This window comes from Triturus cristatus, chromosome 7, assembly GCF_964204655.1.
Source record: "Triturus cristatus chromosome 7, aTriCri1.1, whole genome shotgun sequence".
In the NCBI taxonomy this organism is placed as follows: Eukaryota; Metazoa; Chordata; class Amphibia; order Caudata; family Salamandridae; genus Triturus; species Triturus cristatus.
Genome location: NC_140590.1, coordinates 1,561,387,235 through 1,561,411,292, shown reverse-complemented (window position 1 = coordinate 1,561,411,292; position 24,058 = coordinate 1,561,387,235). Strand labels below are relative to the sequence as shown.

General features: G+C 45.7%; 1 protein-coding gene across 2 annotated transcripts in view; it reads right to left on the bottom strand.

The window, feature by feature from the left end:
- Positions 1–24,058, bottom strand: part of PLTP (phospholipid transfer protein) — a 215,076-nt gene that overhangs the window by 154,528 nt on the left and 36,490 nt on the right. The window contains exon 1 of one of the 2 annotated variants that reach the window (XM_085619374.1): positions 18,901–19,013. The exons of the other annotated variant lie outside the window; for it this stretch is intronic. The gene's annotated coding sequence lies outside the window, so the exon portion shown is untranslated. Of the gene's footprint in view, positions 1–18,900; positions 19,014–24,058 lie in introns of those variants that run through there. 2 annotated transcript variants of the gene reach the window in all.

Below are 24,058 nucleotides of genomic sequence, written 5' to 3'. Positions count from 1 at the left end.
GCTGTTTGATGGGACCAACAGAGACTTCCTGCCAGCCCCCTACTCAACTTTTAAAAAGTGCTTGGACAGGAAGAGAATCTCTCTCTGGGGTGTGGTCTGCTGAGGCTGAAGGTGCTGGAGCCGGGCGCAATGGGCAGTTGGAAGGAAGAACCCCTGACTGCCCCCAGGGTCCTGAAAAGCGCAGAAGAAGAGTCCAGGACCGGTGCACAGAAGCAGGGGCCTCTGTGCAGGGAGAAGAGAGGCCCAGAAGAAGAGCGGGTGAATGGCTGGCGCAGGGAGCCAGTGAAGACCGCTCCCTGCTGAATCCACCCTCTTGGAGACCCGGAGGGAGAAGCAGAGTGCTCCCAGTGGCTGGGGGCACCACCAGGAGCAAGAGGACGCAAAAATGGGGCAGATCGGACACCCAGGGGCTGAGATATGGCCCCCGGAAGGTAGGCGACCTTTGACCCCTAAGAAGACCAACGACGAAGCGCGTGGGGCTCCGCCGCCGGTCTCAGAGATGCCCTTGGTGTGGGTCAGGTCCCGGGGGATGCCCCCAAGAAGAAGAGGAAGCCGAGGAGCACCGTCGCGCCCCCTGTGAAAATGACCCCAGAGGGGTGCCAGGAGCATACCCGGGCCCACGCAGACTGTGGCTAGAGGGGAGCGCCATCGCGCCCCCTCGAAGAAATTCGGTAGCCCAGGATCCTAACTCCGGGCCCCATATGCTGCGGGGGAGGCGGGGAGCGCCGTTGCGCCCCCTGCGAAGACCAGGGGCCCGGGACCCCATCCCCGGGCCCCGAAGAAGAAGCGAAGTCGGGGGTGCGGTGCGCCCTCCCCATGAAGATGAGGAGGAGCCCGGGACCCCATCCCCGGGCCCCAAAGTGAAGGCGGGCATGGGGGGAGTGCCATCGCACTCCCCCGAAGAACGGACCATCCCGCGGGAAGCTCCGTGTCTGCCCGCCGGAGCGGGCAGACAAGAACTGCTGTGCTGGCTCCTGCGGCAGCACACAAGGGTGCTGGCCACACGGGGAGCCGGCGGGGGCAGCTGGGTGTGGGCTCCCTAGGCGGCCCTCCACCGAAGATGGAAAGCAGGGGTCCCGGGTGGGACCGGGACCCCAGCAGCAGTGTTGGGGCATCGCGGGGCCTAGGTGGGACCGGGCCCCTGAGAATCCGCCGATCAGCTGGGGGTGGGCTCCCCAAGCCGTTATTCTTACCTTGGGGTCCGGGTGAGACCGGGCCCCCCAACGAGGCCCTTAAGATGCGGCGAAGCCGCCGTCAGTCCATCGCCGCTCTCCCCGGCGCAGCGGGAGGGCCGCTCATCAAATATTCAAACAAAATCAGACAAAGCGCCCCACAATGCCTTGCAAGGCATCTGGAAATGGAGCGTTTTTGGTGCCTGGTGGGCCCCAGAGGAGAGGGGTCATCCTCAATGGTGAACAGGTGCAGGGGGGAGCTGCTGAAGAAGCGCAGTCTCCCCCCCCCAGCATGAAGAGACAAGTCACCCTAGGTGTCCTGCGGATTCGAAAGGAATAACCCCTCCAGGGCTGAGCTAGGAATTTATACCTTCTGGGCTGGAACTTCTGTTTTTCAGCTGAGGGTGGCGTGATAATTGCATCAAGGAGTGAAGGGCTGAGGTGTGGATGTTTGGAGAAGGGCATTCTCTGGTGGGAAAGAGGTGTAAGTGCACTGAAATGCCTTTACTAATGGATATTTCTTTTAGAGGGACTGAAGTTCACATGTTCAATGTGAAGTACTGGTGTAAGGTGATGTTATAAGCAAAGTGGGGTTATGTGGTCAGACTTTCCTGCTAGGGTGTCTGGCTGTATATGTAATCCTGTGATCACATCTGTGATGCCTTTAGGGCTGTAATTGCAATGCATTCTAATGATCCACAAATGTGCTGAGTACTGTCATTCTAAAGATTGCTTAACATGTATTCTTGCTGCTGCACTTAGGTGAAGACACCAGACTGCTAGCCCTTAAGATGTAGAGGTGCATACTTTATGGTCAGTAGGAGATGCTCAGTCAGGGTTATGTGTCACCAAGGCAGGTGTACCCATTTTTAATGCTTGTTGAGGTAATGGGGTGGGTCGCCACTGGGATGGTGCTAGAGTGCAGGGCCCACGCCCCAGGTTATGTTCAACTAATGGCATTGGGGGCAAGATGATGTGCATACATGGGAGTGGTGGTACTAGACCCCACCCCCCACGGGAGGGGTGGGGATGTTATGCAATGTCACAAAGTAATTCCAACAGCTTATGTATATTTGTAAATTGGTGCATAGTATTGAGTAGTGTGCGTGTGTTTAATAAATGTACTCTTACTTTTATAAAGCAAAGTACAGACTGGGCAATCAATTATTGAGTGTTAATTTTGTGCACCTGCAAATGGCGATCACTAGCCCACACCACCTCCCTTGAGTAAGCCTCAGACTGCTCTGCAACGCTACCCTCTGAGAGTCAGGCGCTACAATTGGGTGTTTGGTTCCCAGTGAAGGACAAATGGAGTCATGTTATTTGTGCAGGCCTCACAGATGCTGCCTCGTTTTCCAACAGTGGGAAATTGCAGACTTGTTTAAAACTTTCGGGCAGATGACCAAGATCTAGGGAAAACAGTGTGGGAGCTAGAAGGCATCCTTGTCTAAGGCCGTTTGGTGTAGCTATTGGGCTTGTAAGACCCTTCTCCCTTCCCATTTGGACTTGACACCAAGTCCCTGAATATAATGATGTTATTAAATGAAGGAGATTATCCCATTCCCATTTTACGAAGTTTTCTCCAAAGTGTTCCTCTGTCCACCCTATCAAATGCAGTCGTAAAGTCGATGAAAACTGCGTACACAACCTGAGATTTTACAGTTATATATTTGTCGATTTTTGTTTGCAACGCTGCGATGATATCTGTGACCAAGTGTTTTGGTCTAAACCCAACTTGATATAAGGGAATTAAACCTGGTGAGAATACCCAGTCTTAAAGATGTTCTAATACTGCTGCAGCAAAAAAATTCATGTTGCATCCAGGAGAGCTATCTGCCTGTAGTTGCAGGGGAGCATCCTTGAGCCCTCCTTATGTATTGGGATTATGATGCTCCCCTTCCAAGATTTTGGGATTTCCCCTGTATCAAAGATATGTCGAAAGAGGGGAGCTACTTGCTCCATTCTTTGGGATGGCTTTGGAGGACCTTAATTGGAATTTGATCTGGTCCCGTTGCTCCCGACGTTCTTGCCTTTTATATATAGAGTTCAATTAGAGAAGAAGATGGAGCTCCGTTATCTAAAGTGTATTCTCCGGAGTTACTTGCCTTTCCGTTCGTACTTTCTGAAGTCTGATTTAATTGATATAAATCGGTTAAGTATGTTTCCCATTCTATAGGGGGTACTGGAATAGCATTTAATGATTGTTTTGTGCCTATTTCTTTGGCGTTTAAATTCCAATATGCACATTTGTTATTCTGTTTTGCTTCTATCTGTAAGTCCATCCAGTTTTTGCCCTGTATTTTTTTGGGATTTTTTTCCTTTTCTATCCTGCGCCGGTTTTTAAGTTGTTAATTTAGCGTTGTGAATTGAAGGAATTGCGACCTTTATTAATTAATTTAATTCCATTGCATTTGTATCTAAGTTCCGCCTTTTATTTTGTTCCGCTCTTGGCCCTCGTTGTTTTAGATTTCCCTGTAAAGATTGTACCAGATTTTTGATAACTGCTTCAAAGTTTGTTATTGGGCTTGTTGAGTACATGGTCTGTAATGGTTGGGCCATCTCAATTGCACTGATAATTTTGCTAAGTGTCCTCGAATTCCAAAGTGGCCGCCCTTGGGCCTGGTTCACCAGAACTGTACTTTGAGAATACATAATGTGGCCAGAGGATGTAGGTTTTGGTTTCAACTCTGTTATTAACTGTAGAATTGCGTGATCACTTCCTGGCGCGAAATTAATTTTTATGGATGAGGCTGAACCGAACAGATCCAAACTACAGATCATATAATCCAGGGTTGAGGAGCTGAAGTTGCCCTGTCTTGTGGATGATGCCGGAATATCTCCTTCTACATTGCTGTTTAGTATTACTCCGTTCAGCATTGGAAGTGAGGCTAGTAGAATTTCCCTCTTTTGTCTGCTTTACTTCCTGTGGGAAATAGGAGTTGGGATTGCCAGGGCTTCTTCTTTTTCGCAATTGACCCATTTTTCAAGTAGATCGTTAGATATTTTTCCGTTGAGGTCGGCTGTTGTGAAGACTGATGGATAGCCTTGGCCTTCTACTACCTTTTCTATTCCCTTGAATATTTCTATTGCTAATGCATCAATTTTAGACCCGGGGGGATATAGACATTAAAGATGAGGAAGATTTTCTAAGTTTCTAGTGGATTGAACCCTAATTTGAGCTTAATACATTGAAAGTTCTTTGAATCTATTGGAATAATTTCTTGGTCCCAGTTGAAGTCTTCGTTAAGAAGAATTGCTATCCCTCCTTTTGCATGTCCCCGTTCACCCTGCACTGCAGGGACATCATATACGAAATAATCTTGTTGTTCAACAGTTGTTGTTGACCATGTTTCTTGTAAGGCCACAATCCCTGGTCGGTCTTCCATAATTAGGGCTATTTTCTCCCCTGTTTTTCCGGCGATATTTCAGGAAGAGATGGTCAAGCCGTTGTTAAAAATGGCGTGTGTTTTCCTCACCCTGTTTGTTGCTATTCAGATTTTCCGCATTTCAAGCCCATGAGTATTCATTTGTTGTTATTTCCCTCTTTGGTGTGTTTTTGCTCTAGCTTCTCCTTTCTCTGTTCGTTATCGAAACAGATATATTTTCTTTAAAGAAATTTGGAGGATTATTTATAGCACTTTGCCTTTGGATCAATTAGTGAGTTTTAATTTTATTGGTTTCTTCAGGATTCTCCAGTCTTTGGGTCTCATAAATTTGTACTGGTGTCAAGTCGTATCCGTGTTTATGAAGAGTCTCGCTTTTCTTTAATATTATTCCTGGTATCACTGGAGACCAAAATTCTGCAATCGCTGTTGTGGTTTTAGATTTTCCTGGGAAAACTGCTAATTTTATTTTGTTTCTTGATAGAGACTGTAGCGGCTGTATCTTTTGAATTAGATTTGTGATTCTCTCACAGTTAAGCGGGACGTCGCCTGAAGGGAATAGATCTATAATTTCCAGAAGACATAGTTGAGTCTTCTCAGACTGAGTGTGCGTCTTCCCAGTGGAATGGATTCTTAGTGGGATATCCTTATGAGCCGGCGTCTTTTTTCCAGGTACTATAGCTGAGAAACTTGAAGCCATTGGATTGAGTTGGTTGGAATTTACTCTTTGTTCTTTAATTGGAGATTTCTGCTCCTTTTCTGCCAGAGTTTGTACTATTTCTAGTCTTTCGTCTTTTTCTGGGGACTTGGGAGTGTGGGGGGGGGGGGGGGGGAGGTATTCCGGAACCTTGTCTTCCGGGCTTTCTTCTTTGCGAACCTTCTTGTCGCCATTCTCTTTGTCCTTTTCCGATTGATCTTATTTCGTCTCCTTTCGTTGTTCGATGCTTCTAGGCCAGAGGAGACTAGGGACGGGATTGCAGAAGTTTCTGTTTCTTTTTGATTGGATAATGGAGTGTTATTCAAATTTGGAAGTCTTTTTGTTTTTAGTTTGGTGAAGATTGGATAATATGCAATGGCCGGTTGGTAAGCGTCCGGCTTGTTATTTTCCTTGATAGGTTTTCTAAGGGAATAAATCTGATTGGAGTCTTGTGTTCCCTTTTTTGCTTTTGGTATAGTCCGTCCGGTTTGAGTTGCTTCAGTCCAGAAGCAATTCCTTGGACATCAGCCAATCATGTTTGTGTCACAAAGCAAGCTTTACTATTGCATTCAGTGCTGGAACAGAGTGCGGTCCAGCAAGATTCCAGCTATTCTTGAACCAGATCCATAATCTGGGATGTTCAAAAAGAAAAATCCTGGTTGTTTTCCAGCACAGACTGCTGACTCAGTGATGGGTTACAGAAGCGGCCAAGGCACACCTTCTTCTATATGCTTCCCTAACAGGGCCAGCGACCTGCAAGGGGATGCAAATAAATCCCTTAATGGGCGATCATCTTCTTTCGCCTTGTTGTGTCCAGGCTCGAAGCAGTGGGAGATCATAGCAAGTACAGCTGTTGTCTAACGCCTTGCCAATGAATGGAACTAAGACGCATCCAACACGTTACAAAAGTTGCCAAGAGATAAACTGAAATCTGAGAGGTTCTTAGGGCCGCCTCGACAGTCAAGCTGCAAAGGGATTTTATGTGATGACCAAAAAAGAGGTTTAAGAAGCACAACTGAGAGAGGGGATTTGGCTCCACCCAGCTGTTGATTACCTTGAGTACCGCATTTGAATGGGCTTTAGATTCACTTCAAAGTGTTTGTGCTGCTCTCTCTGCCTTGTGGGGCTTCTTATGCTTAACATAGCAGACCGAGTTGAGTGTGGTGACCAGGCAGGGATCATTGCTAAAAGAAATGACAAAGACAGTATGGCCAGTATATTCATTGTGAAAAGCATACGTTCAAGCGAACAGGTATTTAAAGGGGGATTGCTAGTACACTATATATAAGCCTATAAAGAGGTATTTTGTTATGTGGAATCTCACAGATTACCAAAGCAGGCAAGGGTTTAGGTGCTTATCACCTTCTCTGAAGAACTCTGGAAGTCGAACAGTTACTCTGTGATGGTTGCCGTTAGGCCCTCTTAGGATGGATTGTTTCTTGTTTTGCTACATTCAATTTTGTATATATTTGTAATCTCACAACTGTATACCTAATGGCTGCTTTGTGGGAAACCGTATGCGCAATGCACTAGGCCAGAGATGGTTAAGGTGTCATGCCAGCCATAAAGGCTGTAGGCCTGACTGGTTTACTCTTAATATGTCCATGCCATATGTTTGATGTATTTAAAAAGTTACTACAAAGGTACACATGTATTTATTGTGGAGAGCATTTGTTAAAGCCAATAGGCTTTTAAGGGTAGATTGTTTTAGCACTTTTACAAGGTTTTGTGTTTGGCACCCCCTCTGAAGAAGCTTAGTGGATGACGAATTGCAATGTGGTAATCCTTGTTGTGCTCTTTAGAGAGGAGTTGTGGATTGCTTTGTAACTATAATGTTTAACATATTTACATTTTTATAACTATGTTTTAAGGTTGCCAGTGTAGGCACAAAATAGTAGTCTGAACCTAGTTATGGCTGCAAGCTAACGATGAAGGCCATAGGCTTTATTTATTCATTGGGGGATATGTCCTGTCCGATGTCTTAGATCTGATCTGTTTGATATGAAATGCTATGGAAAAGGCAATAGGCCTGACATATTTACTGTGAAAAACATTTCTTTAAAGCTTATAGGTCTTTAAAGGTAGATTTGTGTTATACTGTTAAAGCCTATGGACACACATTTTGGTAAGTGTAATCTCAGAGATCGCCGCCTGCCCAGCATTCATGGGGTGCCAACAGTGCACCTGCTGACGCAATGTGACTTCCATTCAGTCTGAGCCCTAATTCACCATACAATCAAAGGGGTACAGAAGGTAAATGGTTGGGGTTTCAAGTCAATGCAGTAGGCGTCCCCTGCTTCAGAATTCAGTATGGTATGAAAAATCTTCAAGTGGCTGCCACCAAACAGCAGATGTACCGTCACGCAAGCACCCCTCACTAGCAGGCTGGACTACGGCTCGACTATGGAACGCACCCTATGCCGGAATCTCCTAGCAGCTCCTAGACAGTCTCCAGACCATCCAAAATGCTGCAGCAAGACTCCTACTCTCGCCCCACCTCGGATAGCTCCACTGGCCCCTTCACAAACCTAGACAATTCAAAGTCCTCCTACACACATACAAAAGCCTTCCACAACACTAGTCTACCGTACCTCAACAACCGCATACACTTTCACCAGCCTGACAGACGACTACCCTAAACCTCACTCTCACTTGCATACATCCCCCGCAGTCACAAGAGCAGAACAGGAGGTCATTGGTTCTTATACATCACACCAAAAACATGGAACTAGTGGCGAGCTAGGACTCGGGGCTCATGGCTAACTCATATACTTATGAAACCATGAAACCTCCCCGGTGTACGTGCGCTCTATAAATTCATTTTAACATAACATAACATAACATATATGTCAATAGACCCAATTCGGGCAGGGGACTCCAGATTTTTCAAGCCAAAAACAGCTTTATTTAAGGAACAGAGACCATATCAAGTTATGGGTTTACAGTAGGCCAGCCGATTTGTCTTTTGATGGGCCCCGGTAGTAACACCCACAAGCATGTGCACAATCTCTGAACGTTGTCCGTATTATGAAGTGCCAGGTTGATCCTATAAGCGTCAAACGTGACCCACATCGTGGTGCATGTAAGATATCTCTTTGCATAGGCTGGCAAAAACCATTCCACAATTACGCCTTCTGACACCACCAAAGAGCAAAATAGTTCTGCAACTAGCTATATAATGGACATATTTAATTCAAAAGCACAAAATTAGCCCAGGTATTATATATAGCAATAAAAAGAGGCTGAGCAAGTAAAGATGGAGGTTATGGTACATATCTTACACAGGAGATGATTTATGTTTGTCAGGTCACACACAGTAAGAAACCCAATTCTTTGTTTGTCTGCTGGTGAATATATTTGTGAATCAGCCCAAAACAAAAATGTGCTCACTGGGAGGTTTATTTATTGCAGAAACAGAGATGCTACTCACAGTGTTGGCTGGGCTCCCAACCTTTCCTTTGAACAGTGCACCAACCATTTTAATTAAATGCTCCTGACACTGGCCCAGCAGCAGCTGACAGGCCACATGCAGAGCCCAGGGTCTACAATGAATAGTTTTTTGCTGGGGGAGGCTGGGGCTGCATGTCAGCTCTTCTCTTTGCAATTGGTGTTACAATGTGAACTGAAACAGGCCTACCTTGTATTCCAATGTACCCCCCCACATGCAGTCAATCTCACATTTGTTTCCCGTAGCATTCTTTATACACAAGCACTCAAGTGGGTCAGGTGCGGATGATAGCCAGCTTCCACACAGCAATCCTGCCATGTTTTACGTCTTCAGTCGGTTCCATCTGCTGGCCAATTCTTCTGCTGAAGTAGTAACACAACGAGATATGTTCTTGAATAAGATAGATAACATGTCTCTGTGGGTTACACGTTCGCTTCGTTCATCTACGTTAAACTTGCAGGTCGGACGTTTGAATGCTGGCGCCAGGGCGCATTCTTTCATTCTTCCACGGTCGATACATCCAATGCCATTGTGGTAGATAAAGGTAGCGCCTGTTTTTTCAGAGATACGAAATTGACTGACCTTCAGAAACAAGCAGTTCTTGAAACATTCACGCGAATAGAGGCGGAAATAAGTTATAGTCAGTCATCTTGTTAGGCCGAGCATTCGAGACCTCTTGTATATACTTTAGTATATACTTATATATGTATGTACTTTGTGGGCTCTGGAGATCAGCCCTAGGACTTGTCTGCTTTCGCTTAGGAACTTTTTTTCTGTTCAACTGACTATTCAACATGATAGAAAACGACCAGTAGAGGTCAGTAAAATACCAGAATGGCTTTCTGCTTGTTCAACTGCCTCTATTTAACTGTCTTGATAGAAAACGACCAGTAGAGGCCAGTAAAATACCAGAATTGCTTTCTGCTGAGGGACTTTATTTTTTTAAAATGTCTGGCAACTGCCTCTATTTAACCTTCTTGATAGAAAACGAACAGCAGAGGTCAGTAAAATACCAGAATGACTTTAGCATTCTCTAGATTCCAGTCCATAGAAATTGTCTTCCATGAGCACCCGTAGACAATAATATTTTTTTCAAATCTTGTATTTTTAGTTATATGACCACCGAAGTCCTGATTTTATATTAAAAACAGAGCTTTGCACTATACCATTTCCTGCTGAAAGGCTATATTTCACTCCATGTGATCCCATACGTGGCGTGTCACGCAGTTTGGTGCTTACTTTCCCTCCATGTTAAAGAACAGTAGATGTTTTGGCACCCAGGCTAATGTGCTGCAAAGCTAAATACATATAAGGTCCCAAAGGCGAGACCGATTGCATGGCAAATGATTGTTTTTCTAGATATCAACAGTCCAATACTTTAACATGTGTACTAACGCTTCGGATTAGCTGTAACTCTACAATAGGGCATACCAGCACTCCTATATGTCAATTTCAACCACTGCCATGTCAAAAATACTTTTGGACTAGCGCACAATAGTATTCCTAAGGGAGAGATGTAAAGTTCGGACAGTAGCACCTTGATAATACTCCACCTCCATTAATTTATCTCTTTTGAACATGATTCTCACATGTCAATAGTACCTTCAGCGTCTTCATCTGTGGCCTTGGGGAAACCCTCCTAGGCGCCGGGCTGGGGAACCAAGTCTTTACTGCTCCCAGAAACCACGGCCGTACTGGGGAACAACGTCTTGACTGCTACCAGAAACCACGGCCGGACTGGGAGATGACTCAGAACTTAATGAAGAGCTACGAACCTAACCAATCCTGGAGCTCCTCTTGGCATGAGAGTAGCGCCATGATTTGCCAGAGCAGACTACAGCAGCGCTCCTTTAGAGCCTACGAGCCTCTGTTTGCAGCCTACCCAGCAATCATACAGTTTACACATTACTGGCTCTGAAGTCAGGCTGGCCATCGCAAGAAAGTTGTCCAAACCCACATTCGCAGTTTTGAGGCAACTGTATGTATGCAAGTCGGCATGGCCCCACCCCGCCCGCCCTCCTATTCGGTGTGCACTGCACTTGATAAAAATCATTACCATGCTATTTAATTTACGTTGCTTGCTGCGCTCGCAGCAGGCGAATCGATGCTCCTTCATCCCCTAAGAAGGAACAGTCGCTGCATGGAACAGCCTCCCACAACACACCAGAGCCTACTCCTCACTTCTTTCGTTCCACAAGAAGCTGAAGACCTGGATCTTCGATTTACTCTGAGAGGACCCCCTCCTACGCAGCTGCTCAAGCACCTGGATACCCTAACCGGTGATTACTGCACTATACAAATAGACATAACCTCACATAACACTGATTACCATAGTATGCAAGGGTTTTATTATTGATTAACCCATATGACAAACCACAAATGTAGAAGAGCTGCACTGTGGATACCTTAATTTCGCTTTGGAGGCTTTTAAATTGTTTCCCCAAATGTAAGTTTGAACATATTTGTCATTTTATTACTGCATGACAGATGGTTGTCTTGTGATCAATCTATGCTCAATATATTTGGCCTGGTTACAATGACAAGTCAATGATGAAGGCTAAATGACAGATTGATTAAATGGGAAGAATTATGTCAGATGCCATAAAGCTTATCTTTTTTTAAGACAAACATATGTCAAATGCGGGTTGGCTTGATTTGTCTATTGGTAAAACATATTGTCAGACCAAATTTTGGGAGCCACAGGACAGACAATGGCTATTTGTCCCTAACCATGGTAGATGAGCTGAATTGCCACTTGTGTTCTGGTGGTCCATTCTGCAATTTTTCTGCAAAGTGCGTGAAGTACATCCAGTGTTTAATTTGAGCCGGTGGTTTCCAGTGCTCGGCACCAACGCTTAATTGTTAACACCGGCGTTTGTGACAGTCTGCCACAAGGTGGCACTGTCTGGCTAATTTGGAGATGACGACAAAAACAGTTAATTATTAATTCAATATACATTAAAAATTATTATTACATGCCGCCAAAACCATTGTTATAGTTTTGGGGGCCTGGAATAGTCCGAATTGACACACTTGTAGGAGTGTGACGATTGATAGTTGTGTTGTTACTATCATTGAAAGTCCTGCCAGGGGCAATGTGTGGCGTAAGAAGCAGACGCCTCCTGACGAGAGCCCTGGCACTTATGTTTTTTACAAATTTAGCAATGAGTACATCTCTTCCATACTTGACTCTCAGGGTAGTGAGGGTGAGTGGTCACAGGCTTCTCATCGAGGTATGTGGGAGTGCCCAACCTCCAAACTCATCCATCAACCTGCAGACAAAATAACGTCAATGCCTAGTTCAGTGTTTATCTCCTAGCAAAAGAAAGCAATTTTAATGATACCGCAGTACTAAATACTACTCAATTCAACTTATGGTAAAAGTCAGTGATGCCTTCCCCACGTGATGTAACACAGACCTTCGCAATACACTGACCGTGGGTGATTCCTTAAATACTGGTTCCTCTCAGTGGTGATGGCAAAAGCATGGATCAGACACAGATGCGGTCTGTAGCATCCCCCACAAATCAATTACACACACAGTTCACTTTCATTCAAGTTATCCCTTGTGGTCTAATGAATGTACAGCAGTTCATAATGCTCCCTTCGGAGTGTGACCGGCAGTCTCTTCATTGTTCTCACTGTGGGCCTGTACTGAGCAAGGAAAGCCTTGGGAGTCGCTGCATAGGCCAGGCACATTGTATGTGTGCGAGGGGAAAGAGATCCTCATCCCTTACTCATCATATAATAAGCGAGAAGCCTTCATGTGCTGGTTCCGGCCCAGAGACAGGGGGAGATGCCCCTTTCCCCCTAAATTGAAACTAGTTTTGCAATGGTGTGTCTGGGCTGGAGTTTGAATTTCCGTTGTTTGGGATAAAATCCAAGTGATACAAGTAGATCCGGTTGATATTTGTATTTTTTATTCTTTTTGGTAGCTGCAAACGAAAAAAGGATGGCACAGCCAACACGTGTTTCGCCCCCTAGTTGGCCATCAGGCCTGGGGCTTCCTCAGGGCTGTACATAGACAATGTCAAACCAAGGTAGGATAAGGACATGGTGTCGTAAGTCATGTGTATATTATATACATAGTGAAGGTGATTTGGGAAGAATTATTAAATCGTAGGGAGACGCAGCGTTGAAAGGCAAAAGGTAAGTGAGGGAACAGAGAAAGAAAGTAGGGTGAGGAAGGGATCAAGGTAAGCGTGCGGCAGATATAGATAAATTTAAGGAAACAAAGTGTGTTGTCAGTGAGGGAGACAGAAATATAGATAAGAATATGTTACAGAGTGTAATCGGTTTAGAGGGAGAGGATAAGTAGTTGTGATTAGATAGTGAGAATTAGAACACGAAGGTGGGTATATTTAGTGGGGAGTATTACACAAGTTTCAGTTGGAGGCACATTTGGCAATTATAAACAGTACCCGGTATATGTTTAAGCGGGAGAAAACAAAATATGAGTTACATTGAAATCAACAACCGTTCATATGGAGAAAGAATATAAGAGGAAATGTGAATCACATAGTAGCATAATGAGCAATTAAAGTCAGCATTTAGAAATTAACATGGCATAGGGCAATTTCAATGGTAAAAATGGAAAAATTGGAAAATACGCGATTTTAAAGGATGTGTAGAATCAGTTATTAACAGTTTAAAGACAGTAATGCATAACCACAGTCGGTGTTGCGAATTATTGTTTAAGAACATAGTGTTATCGAAAAGTAGAATGAAGTTATAGTTACAGTTGGGATTTTTGAGAAGGCCGCATCCGGTAAACGGGTCAAGCACGAAAATGAGGGAGGAAGGGTTCGCATTAGTCTTAGGAACGAATGGAGATTTTGCGCCAAGAGTGAGTAAGTGACTTCGTATGTTATAAAGTAAGGTGCCTCCTGGGTCACATGGTCTAGTTCAAAATTATTGTTTATTTAAAAGGGATTGTGGCAAGGCATATGTATAGTATGTTGCGCCAATATTGTGAATCAGTGACCTCGTGAGGTGTGAGGTACTGCTGTGTCATGCGTTATGGGAAAAGTGTAGGCATTTTAACGAGTGGGAATAAGGGGGCATTTCATTTCACAAGTGAAAGTTTGGACGGTGCAGGTAACGGTTCATTGATAGTGCAATTTGTATAAAATGAGTAGGAACTAGTTTAATAAGGGTGCAACTATTGCCGAGTGCGAGTAGTGTTTTTAGGTGTTTTTAGGCTTGTAAATGTTCGAAGCCGCACGTGGAGGTTTATCTATACGGGGTCCAAGATCGTGTTGATAATGATGTGAGGCATACGCATGCTCTATGTGAAAAAGTGAGCAAGTGTAAATGAAAGATTAGACAGGCTCAGGATTTCCTTACCGGGTGGTCAGGTAATTCGGTATTTTATAACGAGGGTTTAAATACCCGAAGATTTCTAAAAAGCGGAGAAATCACAAGGGGGAAAAAACAAACAGGGAAAATTGTAAGCGGAAGGCATTATTTGAATGCTGGGTGACAGGGAGGGGGAGCGTGGGAAGGAGTCCCTTACCTCTGGTCTCGGCTAATGCCAGGTGCTGCAGTTGTCCAAGTCGTGGTAGTAGTGACAGCTCGTGGTAGCGAGCAGTGAAGAGGAGTTATGTGAGGGAACTTCCGGTTCAAAACCCGGAAGTGAAACGGTGCTTTAGCTGAGCGCCATTTTGGGTTGGGGGTTTACATCGGGATTGGCGAGATTAAAAAGTGACGATCATCAGTTATTGTAGGAACTGAGTAAAGTGCGAGGAGAGAGTGAATATAAAGATTTTTAGAGATCAATAGCAAAAGAGAGTAAGTGAGTGTGTCAGGCATTGTAATTACTTGAAACAATATGCTAGAACATTAATATAGGAATTATTGACAGCACATATATCCATAGACTCTGATTCTATAGGCTGGACGGTGGGCAGAGTTGTGTTAATTAACACAGAAGCGTCCATTAGGTACAATGTATGCTATCAGGTATCCGTACATATTATTGTATAAATAACAATCATTAGTTAATGTAGGAACTGAATAAAGGTGAAAATAAATGGCGAGGAAGGAGTAAACATAAAATCCATACCAAAAGAAAGTAAGTGTGTCAGGCATTATAATCACTTGAAAATGATTTGCTAGAAAATTAGTATAACAATTAATGATAGCACATATATCCCTAGGCTCTGAAAAGCTGAATCTATAGACAGAGCGATGGGCAGAGTTGTGTTAATTCACACTGAGGCGCCCTAAAAGCACAAAGTATGCTATCAGAAATCCGTACATATTATTGTATATTCTGAAAGAATGGCAAAAAGTCAGGAGGGTATGCTGTACATTTCTTGGTGGTATTTGGGGAAACTTAATTGGGGTTTTGGTTGACAGCAGACACGTTGTGTTAGTCCTTGGGTAATCGGTGGTGCGGTTGTAGCAATGTGTTGGGGCATCTAGTCGTCTCCCAACCATATATGCATTTCCGCATCCTTGTTGAGCCCCAGATTGGTGGTTTTATAGTTCATTATTAGTTCACTTTTGCGTCTTCGGAGTTTGAGTTCGCGATCTCCACCTCTTTTAGCTTGGTGTACAATCTCCAAACCAAAGAAGCGGAAGTCTTTTTTGTGGGGATGATGGTCTTCAAAGTGTTCCGTAAGTGGATGGCCTGAGTGATGTTTGTGGATGTTCCGGTAATGGTCCTGAATCCTGGTCCGTAGTGGTCTGATTTTTCGTTTGCAGCTACCAAAAAGAATAAAAAATACAAATATCAACCGGATCTACTTGTATCACTTGGATTTTATCCCAAACAACGGAAATTCAAACTCCAGCCCAGACACACCATTGCAAAAATAGGCCAGGCACAGCCGTGTCTCTATGCCCCCACTCGCCATGCCCTGTCTTTGCAGTGCAGCAGCTCAAGCACATAGAACATAGGGGCGGCCCACTCTGCTGCAGTTGTTCTTGGGCGGGCCTTGGCACTTGACTGGACCAGTCAGTTACTTCAGCTGATGGAACCGGAGGCGAGCCAATGTCATTCCACAGCAGATGCAGCGCTGACCAGGCCGATGTTGTTGCACAAAGTGCTTAATTTGTAAAATATGAAGTGCAGGTGCTCAAATGTTTTTGGGAGGCCACACCTACTTTTCTTCGGCTCCACCCATTTCCTCCACCGGCTCCACCCACTCTATTAGCTCCTCCCACATCCTCAACTGGCACTGCTAAAAGTCTGATGTAATCAGTGGTTAATTTGTAAACAACTTAACTCCATAATGCAGGGGCTCTCATTAGGAGGCAGCTTGCTCCAGCTCATTTCTCCTGGTAGCGCCGCTAAAAACAGATTCAACTGCTAACCATGAAAGTGGGGAGAGGATGTGGCACATTAGCCAGAGCTACCGACTTCAGAATTGACTGGTGCTAAGGAAAAGTGCCGGTGTTGGTGATTAACTGCAGTGCTGAGCACTGGAAACAACCGGCTCAAATTAAGCACTGGCACTAAGGTTCCAGGCACCCTACATTTAAATACCCTGCCTGCAGCCAGTCAACAGCATTGCTATGAGGGGGGGGGGGGCTTTACAACTCTAGAGCATAGAAAGGCCCTGGCAGCTCACTCAAGCCAGCAACAATTTGCAGCTGTAAGCAGAGGGCTCAACCGGGTCCTACTCAACCCATGAGCATGGGTGCCTTCAGAGGGGGTGGGGGGATGGGGAGTTGAGGGTTAAAACAGGAACTACCCTGGCATTTTCCTGAAGGTAGGATCCTTGTGCAGACCTTAGATGGGACAGTAGAACTAGTCATTCTACTCCATCCACTTCAAACCTCCAGGCCCCCTCATAGGGAGCCAGTTTTCACTGCCCTGGAGGCCCTACTGTGATGGCACCTCCTTGCCATCCAGGGAAGCTGGGCCACATAGCACTGTACCAGCTCTGCACAGCTAACTTCACTCACATCCAACATGCCTTCCATCTGAAACACAAGGAATTAACTCAAAAGCACCAATACCGCTGCAGCCTGTTTTAAACCCTCATGCTGAATAGAGTTACATGGAGGTTCAGGAGGTATAGACCAGTAGATCGGAAAACAGCCCTGTCCTTTCAGCAGTCACGTGTGGTCGCAGGCTGGTTAGCCAAGGAAGGTAAACACTGAGAAGGGCAGTGAAGAGATACAAGGCCAGGAGACTGTCAGGAGCAGGATGGTCCAGAGGTGTGTGAAGGTGCATGAGATGTGTTGCTGGACAGGAGAGGGAGCATTAGAGTCAGGAGAGGTCCAGGCGGCTGATGTGTTTCAGGATGGGGAGATAAGAAAGAGATTGATGCATTTGTTTATTACTTTGGGATTATATTATTGTGTAGGGCTATGGGTCAGAGGATTTGATTTTGAGAGTTTGTCGTGCCTCGACAAAAACATCCTTTAACCAAATGTAAAGACATTAGGGCATGTCTATAGCTCCTTCAAAGTTTCTCCCCAAAACGTCCATACATACCTACGCTCCCCAATCCCCCGAAGAGACTTTCAGCCGCCTTGTGTTCTCAAAAGAGATCAACAGAAGAAGTGATAGAAGGAAATATTCCGGAATTAATTCTTGCAATATTCACCCTAGAAGGGGAGTTGGGTGGGACACCCAAGAACCAAACCCAAGCTAACATATTCTAGTAACATTCACCTGTCTAGCAGGAACTACAATTATTGATCCAAGGTAACTCTGGTGACACCTGAAATTCCCCAAACCCATACATGAGCAAGAACACCAACGCCGAGCTTGCCACCACCAATAGAAATGCATGGCTTCCCTTGCCCATATATGGGCAAGCAGAGTTTACCACCATCAGTAGAAATGCGTAGCTTCCCACCACCCTCTTCTATATCCGCCATGATATCTCTCTATGTATATTTTTTCACTTTTTTCTGCAGACGTAAGATGGCCCAATTTGAATAAAAACGTTTTTCTCCTGTCACGGCACATATAGGTTTGGTTTTGCTCTATATTTTGTTGGGCTGCTAAATTTGAAAACCCATAGACTACTGCTGGATGCTCTCAGACTTCGTGTGGCCAAGTGGCCCTTTTTTTGCGGTTTTGTATAGTGCAAACTTGCCCCTAAAGTTATTGTAGTGCTTTACATTAGCACCAGTTACATTTCACCAGAAAAGATTCATTTTTTGGAAGGCGAGGGGAGATTAAGTGATTTGCCCAGAATCACAGGATAGTCGACCCCGAGACTCGTAACCCGATCCCGGCAACTCTTTCCACTCAGTGAAGGCTTCTTCCTACAGTTTTCACATTTGTGGCCGCAGCCTGCCAGAGTTTTTGCGAACTACCCAAAACGTTTGCAAGGTTTTTCGTGAGGCCCAACAATAGAAATTTGAAAGCGCACGTGCCAGAGAACACTCTCTCCCGTAAATCCCTCTTTGGTTGCATATTTACATAGCGCGAACTCGACCCGTAGGTATGTGCTTTACATTAGCACCAGTTACATTTCACCAGAAAAGATTAATTTTTTGGAAGGCGCGGGGAGATTAACTGATTTGCCCAGAATCACAGGATAGTCGACCCCGAGACTCGTAACCCGATCCCGGCAACTCTTTCCACTCAGTGAAGGCTTCTTCGTACAGTTTTCACATTTGTGGCCGCAGCCTGCCAGAGTTTTTGCGAACTACCCAAAACGTTTGCAAGGTTTTTCGTGAGGCCCAACAATAGAAATTTGAAAGTGCACGTGCCAGAGAACACTCTCTCCCGTAAATCCCTCTTTGGTTGCATATTTACATAGCGCGAACTCGACCCGAAGGTATGTGCTTTACATTAGCACCAGCTACATTTCACCAGAAAAGATTCATTTTTTGGAAGGCGCGGGGAGATTAACTGATTTGCCCAGAATCACAGGATAGTCGACCCAGAGACTCGTAACCCGATCCCGGCAACTCTTTCCACTCAGTGAAGGCTTCTTCGTACAGTTTTCACATTTGTGGCCGCAGCCTGCCAGAGTTTTTGCGAACTACCCAAAACGTTTGCAAGGTTTTTCGTGAGGCCCAACAATAGAAATTTGAAAGCGCACGTGCCAGAGAACACTCTCTCCCGTAAATCCCTCTTTGGTTGCATATTTACATAGCGCGAACTCGACCCGAAGGTATTGGAGCGCTTTACATAGCATGCTTAATTTATTCATTTTTTCCCCACAAAGCAGTCTCAGTCTAGGCCTTGAGCTGCTTACTACTACCAGACACCGCACTGCTACTTACTAGCTGATCGATGCCCGCAACGCCACGGTCGTCGGGGGTCGGGCCGACTGGAACGAGATGACTCTTGGTGAGCTGCTGCGCGCTGCGGTGGTTATGCTGGGGCGGGGCAATGTGAAAGAAATCTGCGCACATTGCCGCACAGCCCCTACCCCAATATAACCAAAATCCAGCCCAAATCCGTGTCCTCCAGCACTGCGGCCCGCCCACAGGCACATGGCTAAGACCGCCCTGGCGCGCAGTGGGCCCCCATCAAAACAGTTAGATATTTAAATGTATCTGAATAATGAATTTCCACTGCAGCAGGCTAAGTGTCTAAGTCCCACAGCAACACTTTTAACCACCGGCGTTGTGACCCACTCAGCAGATGTGAAAAACACGCAGCGGCTGCACGAGAGTACAGTAGTAAGTTAAATTAAAAAATAAATGTGACTTGCGCAGCCGATGCGTACTGTAGACCCGGCCCTGTCAAATAAGTGCCGGTGCTAAGCACCGGAAAGCACCTGCACAAATTAAGCCCTGGTCTACTGTATGGGTCTCTCCTAGCTCGCTTTTAGTAGTCTGCTTCCTCGTGACATCTCACAGCCTAGGTACATGCTGGGCTTCTCCTCAAGGACAGTCTCGCCTCCTGCAGGGCCTTGCAGACTCCTTCCCTCTCCCAGAAGGCAGGCATACAGGCTCCTAGGCATATTGGCAGCCCCTCGGCTCTTTCAGCAGCAAGTGCAGACTTCAGGGGCTGTTCCCACACCTCTGTGAGGTTGGCTGTCAAGAAGACACCATTCCTGGTTATACTGTAGCTCTTCAAGTACCCTGCAGAGCACTCCCTTCCTTAGTTAAGAACAACGTGAGACTTCAACCAAGCAGGTTGGTTTGAATCCTGCCTTTATATACATTTTCCAGACAGGGTATGTGGGTCCACCAAACTGTCAGATATGGTTTGGGAAGACTCTTTTTCAAATGCCATCCTCAGGCTAATCTTTCGGACAACGCCTTTGTGCAAAGTGATGGCTCTTACAGCAGGTAGCAATGTGGCTGTCTCCGGCCAGGGGTAACTAAAGAATGGGCATTGTTAAGTGCAAGATCTCTGCACCTGGCTCAGCCTTAATATTATATAGATATAGTTTTTATCATAACAAGCCAATGATAAAGGCCGTAGCCCTGATTGTCTCACTGGGGGAAAGTTATTTCACAAGCCATAGGTCTAATCTGTTGATTAATAAAAGCCATGCACAAGGTAGTAGGCCTGACCTGTTTATTATGTAAAGCATTTGTGAAAGCTATTAGGCCTTTAACCTCTTCAGTGCCCATGACGAGATAGTCTCGTCATGGAGCACGGTTGCGCTGTGCCCATGACGAGACTATCTCGTCATGAACCCCACCCACTAGTGCAACGCCCGGCACAGGAGGGGGAAAGGGCGTGGCACTGAAGGGGTTAAGGATAGGCGCTGGTATTCTGTGGCAAAGCCTGTAGACAGGTGCTTTGTTATATGGAATATCACAAATATTACTTAGTAGGTAAGGGTTTGGTTATTTCTCCTGTCAAACCCTGAAGGGAGAAGATAGCCACAATGACAATCCTTATTAGAAGGCCTGCCTGGTTCACCATTGAGTGTAGGAGAGAGACACAGCAGGCACATGGAATTATTCGTTTCATGAGGTGGTTACATGGGATGGACAATCAATCAGGGTGTAAGGGATTATGGGAGCACACAGATGAGTAAGGAACGCTGGGTATCGCGTTTAGGGAGAATTCGGGAATAATCAAGTTGTTGTTGGTTCAAATTAGCATAAAGAAGCGCTGGTATAGGAAGGGTTGCGTTTTGTAATGCATGGTTCAGAGATTTTATAGATCATTTCACATGTTAAATTGTGCTAAAAAGAAGTAATGGTGAGTTTTAAAAAAATTTGTAGTTACCCCTGAAGAAGGGCTATTTTAGCCCGAAATGCATTGGGTGGATGCAGACTGCCTTGGATGAACAATGCATTGCTACTCGTGCTTTAGAAAAAGGCCTGGATGGGCATATCTTTAGCATTTGAAGCAAAGGAAAAGCATGCAACCTTACTTATGGATGGTGAAAGAAATGAAATAATACTGGGTGAAACAGAATAAAATGGTTAAATATGGTTTACCAAATTGAGATGCAGTATTTTCATGGATATCGCTGTGCGACTGGGATTGGGGCGTTACAGCGCCCACACCTGACGGATTTATCAAAGCGTACCATTGGGGCAAGCCAGGCGCCAAGTCTGCACGCGCTAGTTAAACAATGGCATTTAAAGCATCTGAGAATAAATGCAATCAAATAAGGAGTGCATTCTATCATCTATTTGGAGATTTAGATGTAATATATAACACAAATATATAAATGCATGAACATAAAGGGGCGGTGGGTCTGGCCTCTTCTGCTATTCCTCTGTTTGACTGTTATTCACACTCTGCTTCCAGCCAAGAGAACTTCTAGCATTGAGTAATGTGTCCGCCCACCTCAGCTATTGACTCTATTGCCTTATGAATTATGCCTTTTTTACAGATTACATCTGCCTGAAATGAGCATGCTCCAGTGCTGGGGGTGATGGGCAAGTCCATTAGTTTTCTATTTTCTTCTTTTATGGTTAAAATCTGTTCTATTGTTTTCCATAATTAACATCAAAACAGACAAGCCCCCTCTATGAGAGATCACCACCAAGACAGAGTGGTCATGTAAGATTAGCAGAAATAATAAATGGCGAAACAAGTGTCCCACCCAATACTCTTCCCACTCCGCCCCTCCCTTTCCCAAGGTACTCGCTCAGTGAAAAGATGTACTGGATTTGAAGCCCTCCCATGCTCTGCATTTCTGGGTTAGGAGGCACCTTTCGCCTCACTAGTGGTAGCTTTCCTATCGGTCAACCGCAGCAGCCTTGGGTATCTAGGGCAAGTCAGTTGTTTATTCTCTAAAGGATATTAATGCAGTGAAAGGGGCCCATAAGTCTTGGTAGGCAGCCAAATTGTTGATGGTCATGAGGACCAACTTCTCCATACCAGGATGCGCCATACCCTATGTAAAAAGAACAACTGATGCACAGAGTGCAGAACAATGTCATGCATATACCCCAGTACAGAGATCTGGGCCTAAATCGGTTTTTTGCTCAACATGCCATTCCAATTTGGACCCAACCATATGCAAATCAGTCTTGACCCTGCGCCCAATGGGAACAGTCCAGCCCAAACTGCCAGTCCAGGTCCTCCCTGGACTGGAAGCAAGCATCCTAGGACCGGTTTCGAGGTTTCACCCCTTCAACCAGGATACTTTGACTCCAGTGGCATGGAGAGCACAGGACACACGTCTGGGCATACCCGTCCCACTCCGGGTGACAAATGCAAAAAGAAGTCATTCTGTGTATGTAGAAGTGGCGCTTGTGCCCCAGTGAGAGGGGATTGTCTGGAGAACGTCCTGTAATGCCAAACAATTTGTCAAGCCCTTTGGGAAAGTCAGAGTGTTAAGGAGCCCCAGTAAAATATAAGCCCGGAAAGCGCAGAAGCTGTGTGTCTTGATGGTATCTATGGCTGTCAATACAGTGTCCCAGTATCAAGAGGGTTTCAGGCTAGCCCATACAAGGTGTAGCAATGTGCCTGGTGCTCCACACCCTCCCCAACAGAGCTTGGAACGGGACGCGTTACCCTTGTAAAGTCGGACCAGGATGATGTACCAGTACGCCGCAACCTTGGTGGCCGCCTCTACACTTGAGGTGTTGTGCGCAGTATGGCGCGCTCTGTAAAATACCTCCTCCCATTCATTATGCTTTAGGATTTGTCCAAGTTCCTACTCTCGCTGCTTCTGCCTCTGTGTTTTCTCTTCAGTCCGGGGTTGCAGCAGGCGGGTGTACAGGCCAGTTATGCTCAGTTTATCAGCCTGTTCGGCCAGTAGCCATTTTTCATAGGGCATGAGGGGCTGCTGTGTCCCCATTGCAGGGGAGGTGTATTATACAGTACCTTTTCTGGAGATAATGAAGGTTTGCCCCTTCTGGGACGCCATCATTGTTTTCCAGCAGCTTGAAGGGTATCCGTCCATCTGCATCAAAGAAGTGTCCTATAGACCTACACCCCAATCGCTGTCAAGCAGTGAATGGGGCTACCTGAAGACCCGGAGTAAGATTGGGGTTGCCCAGTATGAGTGTCAGTGGGGAAGGAAAGGACATCAGTCTTTCCTTGTTGCTACACTGTCCCATACTGCCAGGGTACCCCTGGTGATGGGTGAAGAATACAATCCCCATGCCCTTTGCTTTCACTGGAGCCAGAACACTTTCCAGAGGTGATCATCTACTATCGCAAGGTCCATGAAGCACAGTACTTTTCGGTTCCCGGGCAGTTCCACTCTACCAGGAAGTGCAGTTGTGCTGCCTGATAATAGTGAACTAGGCTAGGATCTCCCAGGCCTCCCTTGACTGCCGGGCGATGAATCTGGTTGCGGTGCATCTGTGGGCGCTTCCCCTCCCAGACGGAGCCATTGAAGTGCCTTGAGGACTCCCCTCAGTGGAGTCAGGGGCACAGACTGGAACAGAGTGCTTGAGGGAGCGTGGACATTTTTCAGACTGCTCTTGTCCCCAGCTAGTGGTGATGATAGTGTCTCAATTGGGAAAGGTCCTCCTTGATCTGGGTGTGTAGAGCTCAGTAGTTGATGGCGATTGTATCTGCTATTGTAGGAGCGATTTGTAGACCTAAATAAGAGATGGAGGAGTTGGCCCAAGTCACGGGTGTTAGGCAGTCAGTAGCTCCTGAGTGTGTGGTGTTGCAGAGAGTTTGAGAGCCTGAGATTTCTGGAGGTTGATGCGGATACCCGACGCAGCGCCAAACTGCTTGAGTTTAGCTAAAATTGGTGCAAAGGAATGCTGTGTATTTTCAAAAATGACTAATAAATACATCATCTGCATACAAGCTCACAGTGTGAGGGTTGCCTCTAAAACGCAACCCAATACTTTTAAGGACATCTTGGACCATTTGGGCCATGGGCTCCATATAAATTGCAAACAGCGGGGATGGCAGAGGACATCCCAGTCTAGTACCCCTGTGAATCAGGAAGTAGGGTGAAAGGGTCCCATTAATCCTCACTGCTGCTGAAGGAGTGCTATAGCTGCTTAAGACCCAGATGCAAACTCTAGATGCAAAGCCAAAGGGGCCCAG